Here is a 6429-nt window from a genome sequence, read left to right as displayed (position 1 = left end):
CATACCAATTTTGCAGTATAATTGAGTAGAGTCACTTCCTTTTCGTTTCCCCCCCTCCTCTCAGGTTCCTCTCCCCTCTCTTCTCTCCTCTCTCTCCTCTCCCACTCTATCTGGCAGTCTTATCATGGCCACAGTCATTTTCGCGCTGCGTTGCTTGATATGGAGTGGCTGGCTTTAGCCTTATTTCACATAAAGCCCCTTCAATTTCCACTGGAGAAAAAAAAGGGAAGAAAAAGAAAGTTGCGTGCCACTCTGTGGGCGCGAGAGGCGGGGGTAAAGTATCTCTCCCTCTCTTTTTTTTCTCAAGTAATTTCAGGATCTAGAGAGAAAATGAGATAAATGCCTATAAGCATAATTGTGGGCAGTTTGAAGTTATATCATTTTTGTTGTAATACACCAGTTTTGAAAACCTAAATGGATGGTGTCTTCTTTTTTCCCCCCAATGACTGTGCGATGAAGCGGGATATTTTCAAGGCACCTGTGCATTTTGTGGTTGATGGATACTGCAGGTTTAGAAAAAATTAAGTCTTTGGTAGAGTAGACATGTGACAAGCCCTGCTCTGGTTTACAGTTGAATACCCAAGGAAACCTGTTTAGACATGTTGCTAAATTCTACCTAAGAGCTGCTGTTACTACCATATAAATATATTTTAGTGATTCTATTACTATGGTTTTTACACGTGCACGGTTGTGGACAATTTTGCATTTGTTTTTTAATATTTTTTTTTTCTTTTTTTTTCTGCTGGTTATTACATGTATGTTGCTGCTGAAACTGTGTTTTAAGAATCAAGGGTATTTATTCACACTAAACTCACAGCTACATAACCATTTTAATTGCAATAGTTGGTTGTACTGTGTACGACATTGTTGTTAGATTTGATTTGATGTCATATATGTTTGTTTCAACCCAGCTCAACAGCTGTTGAAATGCCCCTTTCATTCATTTGTAAATGTACCAAAAGAAATGAGAATGTGGCACTGGTGATTCACATTTTTATTGAGTAGTAACAATATGGGTCAAATGAATAACCCAGTCAGTCATTTCGCCGTACATTTCCTTTGATCTTTTGTAGGTTTAATTAATTTAAGACTATTACAGCAAATGATTTATTTGACTACAATAATAATATCTATCTATCTACTAGTGGCCTTTTGAATTTCCACATGTAACACAGTAGTACACTTGATTTTCTGTACAGAAATCTATTGCCCTCCTGTTTATATTTGAGATCTCAATTTGTAGCTCGCCCATGTTGCACAATGGAAGAGAAAGTCTGGAGGAGAGGAGATAACAGACAGGTGCTAACAGCTAGCTGTGTGTGTCAGTCAGCCTGTCACTGTGTGTATGTGTGCGTGCGTGTATGCGCGTGTGTGCGTGCGGGCCTGTGTGTGTTTTTGTGTGTGTGTTCAATCTGCCTAAGGTTAACAAAGCCTTGTGCTCAACTGTCAATTCAATAATGGGAAGATTCGACAGCCATGTCATTACATCACTCATCATTTCACATATTAAGAAGGGTTTGTTGAGTAATGCTTTTCATGTTTAGATTTGTCTTCCAAATAAAGATTCAGAAAATAAAATGCAGATACAATTGTAACTGTATAACCTAAGTATATGAACCGTTTATATGCTATAAAATAAATGTCAATGATGAAAGTGATGAATTATTATGATTTGAATTGACATTTAAATGATTCCCAAGTCACCATTATCACAGTGTTTTATACAAATGCTCTAAACCTTTTACAGGCCCTCTGTTTTAACATTTTAAATTGCATTTACCAACATTATTGACATTACAAATGTTGGCTAATTGACTTTAATATTAAATATTGATTATGGTAATGCTGTTGGTAAGCAAGACTTCAGTATATCCCAGAATTCCAGGGCCCATATTCATTAATAAACGTCTCAGAGTAGGTATGCTGATCTAGGATCAGTTCTGCCTTTTAGATCATAAGGAATATGGTTATATGGACAGGGAGGACCTGATCCTAAACTGCACTGCTACTTTGAAATGCTTTATGAATACATTCCCAGAGGCCTGTCTGTTGATGAAGAGGGTAATGGGTTTGTGGGAGGGGCCAGCTGTCACATCAGTGCCTTCGCTTAATTGGCTTTGTAAAGGCCCCTCCCACCTTTCTACTGGCCTGTAGGTTCATGTGTGTGTTTGTTTCTTGATGTTTTTTTCATCTTAGAATATTATTTTCATTTAAAAAAAAAATATATATATATATATATAGTAACATGCATTTGTAAAAAGAAAACTGGAAAATAGATATTGCTATACAGAGTTCTGTATTTGAGAAAACACAACAAATATAATTATATCATGTCTGTCGGCATACTAACCTACTATTTAGTTAATAATTGTTGTTAGGTTAAAGGGGCAGTCTGGGATTCTAATCAGAATTCATGGCTATAGGGCCATATTTAATTCATTTAAAAGTGCAAAAAAATATGTACAGATGTACAGATTGCCACTTTAAAGTCAAAAGAGTCAAAATAATGTGATTGAAGAGAGAATGCAGTATGTAGTCAGTGTTGGGACTCAGACCCTTGCTTTGTGGAGGCAGGCAGAACCATCCCGGTGGGCCGTCAGAAGAAAGTGTAGAAAATGTTGACTTTCCATTATTCCGACTTGGGCTCGGGGCCCTGGGAATTCACTCTGGGGGCCAGTTACAGCAAGTAACGAGATCTAGGGAACAGGGTCGTAAATTCGGCCTGCTTTTTTGCTAGAAATACTTTCTTTTCCCCCTCTGTCCACTCCCTCCATCTCTCCCCTCGTCGAGCTTTAATTAAATGTGGGGAAACATAAAGGTAACAATGTATAATATTACCACATGTTGTCGATTTAAAAAAAAAACATTTGTTTAACATTTGTTAAACTGTTCTGAAGGCCATTGACAGCTTTAACGGTGAAGGAAATGAGATCATTACCTCCTCTCCTGCACTGACTCTACCTCTCCTTCTCTCCTTTTCACTCCTCCTGGTTTTGCCCTTTATACATTCTCATTCTCTCTTATGAGCTATCGTGGCATTTTGTAATTCTTCTTCTTCCTTCACCTCCTCCACCAAGGATATTAATCACACTCACATATGGCTACTATATTCTTTGAGCACTGTGTTATCTCTTATCCAATCAAAATCTGAAGTCCATTATTCATGTGTGAGAAGAATGTTTTCATCTCTCAGACTGTGGTTTGGACCTTAACGGTTTGGAATGAGCAACAGACAGAGCCCATCTCTGCTGTCTTCATCTTCCATGATACCTCACTCTCTCAGAAGAGGGGTCAGCGTGTCAAGTATCTCTCTGCACGCATCGTCCAGCGGGAGTGGCACAGTCCTGCACACAGCTGCGGGGTGCCGGAACTGTTAAAAGGAACGCAACTAGCATTTGGTGCTGCTCTGTCTGTGTGTATTTGTCAGTAGGTCGCATTTTGTGTGTCCAAAAGAGATCGCTTTTAATAAATGAGTGATGCAAGTTGAATTAAATTGGACTGGAAGACTGGAAAGTTCAGACAAATTTGGATATACAGTGAGTATACAAAACATTAAGAACCACCTGCTATTTCCATGACATAGACTGATCAGATGAATCCAGGTGAAAGCTCTGATCCCTTATTGATGTCACAGTGTAGATGAAGGGGAGGAGACCGGTTAAAGACGGATTTTTAAGCCTTGAGACAATTGAGACATGGATTGTGTGCGTGTGCCATTCAGAGGTTGAATGGGCAAGACAAAATATTTAAATGGGGTGCCTTTGAACGGGGCATGGCAGTATGTGCCAGGCGCACCGGTTTGTGTCAAGAACCGCAACACTGCTGGATTTTTCACTCTTAACAGTTTCCTGTGTGTATCAAGAATGGTCCACTACCCAAAGGACATCTAACAAACTTGACACAAATGTGGGAAGCACAGTCATAGCCAGAATCCCGGTGGAACACTTTCTCTTATCTCTATCTATGTCATACTCTAATAACTCGATTTAATGCACCAAACCACTCTGAAGACAATATATCATTTATAGAGAACCTTTTGATGTTAGTGATGTGCTATATGTGCTATGTGTGCGCCTTACTGTAGTGGGTGAGATTGTGTATGTGTGTGAAACGTCTTTCTTCCTGATGAGGCTCAGGAATCCTCCGCCGCCCCTGTACTTAACCAACATAGACCCTGATAAGGTCAAGGGCCGGGGCTGTGGCCTGGGCTGGGGCCAGAGCTGCGGGGTCGGTGGTGCTGGGGCTGGGTACCACTATGCAGCTCAGCCCGTTCATGATTAAATATCAGGCAACTCCACTTGACATTTTATTAGTACAACTCCAGCAAGATGGATGAAATGGTAAGAATAAAGTAGGCTGTGTGTGTTGACTTTCCCACCTGCCCCTGCCGCCTGCCTGCCTCCTCTAACTAGTCTTTGCTTTCTTTTCCTTCCCCCTCTCTCTTTCTCCTCTAACAGGAGTATATATTAGAAAACATTTGATGGATTTCTTTTTTCAGTGCTTGAAGAGGACAATTATGTTTTTCTAAAGGCCCAATGCAGACATTTAAAAAAAAATCTCACTATCAAATCATTTATGGGTAACAATTAAGTACCTTACTGTGATTGATTTCAATGAAAATAGAGCAATTTCTCAAGCAAGAAATTTGCTAAGACTGTCTAGGAGTGGTCTGAGTGGGAAGGGAAAACTGAAATTTAGCTGTTATTGGCAGAGAGGTTTGGAACTCTTTCTTATTGGTCAATTAACTAATGTACTGCCTTTTCAAACAGCTCTTACACTAAAAGGGCATTACCATAATTTTCACAATTTCACAGTATTATTCCAACCTCTTAGTGTGGAAATATACAGTGCCTTCAGAAAGTATTCATACCCCTTGACTTATTTCACATTTTGTTGTGTTACAGCCTGAATTCAAAATTGATTAAATATATTTTCTCTTACCCATCTACACACAATAATACCCCATAATGACAAAGTGAAAGCATGTTTTTAGAACATTTAGAAAATGTATTAAAAGAAAGATCTCATTTACATAAGTATTCACACCCCTGAGTCAATACATCGTAGAATCATCTTTGGCAGTGAGTCTTTCTGGGTAAGTCGAAGAGCTTCACACATGGATTTTCAAAATTCTTCAAGCTCTGTCATATTGGTTGTTGATCATTGCTAGACCAACATTTTCAAGTCTTGCTATAGATTTTCAAGCAGATTTAAGTCAAAACTGTAACTCGGTCACTCAGGATCATTCACTGTCATCTTGGTAACCAACTCTAGTGTAGATGTGGTATTATGTTTTAGGTTATTGTCTTGCTGGAAAACTTTTCAGTCCATAACAATCAATTTCAAGCGTACCCATAAACATGCAGCCACCACTATGCTTGAAAATATGGAAACTGGTACTCAGTAATGTGTTGTATTGGATTTGCCCCAAACATAACACTTTGCATTCAGGACAAAAAGTTCATGTTTTTGAATATTTTTATTCTGTACAAGCCTCCTTATTCAAGATCTGCTTTTTTTTACCCATCTACCAATAGGTGCCCTTCTTTGTGTGAGGCAATGGAAATCCTCCCTGGTCTTTGTGGTTGTACAGATAATTGTATGTGTGGGGTACAGAGATGAGGCAGTTATTCAAAAATCATGTTCATCACTATTATTGCTCACAGAAGTAGTCCATGCAACTTATTATGTGTCTGTTACATGATTATTTTGATCATGTTTTAATACTTATTGACTCAAGACATTTCAGCTTCTCATTTTTAATTCATAAAAAAAAATATATTCCACTTTGACGTTATGGGATATTGCGTGTAGGCCAATGGCCAACATTTTAAATTTAATACATTTTAAATTCAGGCTTTAACACAACAAAACGTGGGAAAGTCCAGAGGTTTGACTACTTTCTGAAGGCACTGTATGTAAAACACAGAGAATTTCACATTTTTGACTGCACTCAGCCTTTAACCTGATAAATCCTCTTTCTTTTTCCTCTTTTGTCTATCTCCCTGTCCTCTCTTTCTCTCGCTTTCTGTCTGAAGGATTAGCCCTCTCCAGCAGCGGGACTCTCCTTCTTGGTCGCTGTGTGTTTTGTTTGTGATTTGCTTGAGTCCGTCTGTGCAGTGGTTCATTTCATGAGGCCCACTGTGACAGAGTGAATTGAGGTGGTTCACGGAGCTCTCTCTCTAGCCAGTACACTGATACACCGCTGCCTTATCAGCCCTGGGCTACGTTCACCTCTGGATCCCCTCTCCTCTCTCACTTAGGATGGGATATACACATACACACGCATGCACATACACACACACTCCCCAACCGACTGGCTCCAACCCCAACACCACAACTCATTACAGGCTAGAAGGGTTAGTGAGGCTATGGGGCATAGAGGATACCTGTGTGTGTGTGTGTGTGTGTGTGTGTGTGTGTGTGTGT

At 39.5% G+C, this 6429-nt stretch overlaps 1 protein-coding gene across 1 annotated transcript in view; it reads left to right on the top strand.

Annotated features, from left to right (window-relative positions):
• LOC123991050 (transcriptional activator GLI3-like) overlaps positions 1-6429 on the top strand; it is a 181850-nt gene that overhangs the window by 126257 nt on the left and 49164 nt on the right. The window lies entirely within an intron of this gene.

This window comes from Oncorhynchus gorbuscha, linkage group LG12 (genome assembly GCF_021184085.1).
Source record: "Oncorhynchus gorbuscha isolate QuinsamMale2020 ecotype Even-year linkage group LG12, OgorEven_v1.0, whole genome shotgun sequence".
Taxonomy (NCBI): Eukaryota; Metazoa; Chordata; class Actinopteri; order Salmoniformes; family Salmonidae; genus Oncorhynchus; species Oncorhynchus gorbuscha.
The sequence above is the reverse complement of the archived record's forward strand: the minus strand, read 5'-3'. Positions and strand labels throughout refer to the sequence as shown.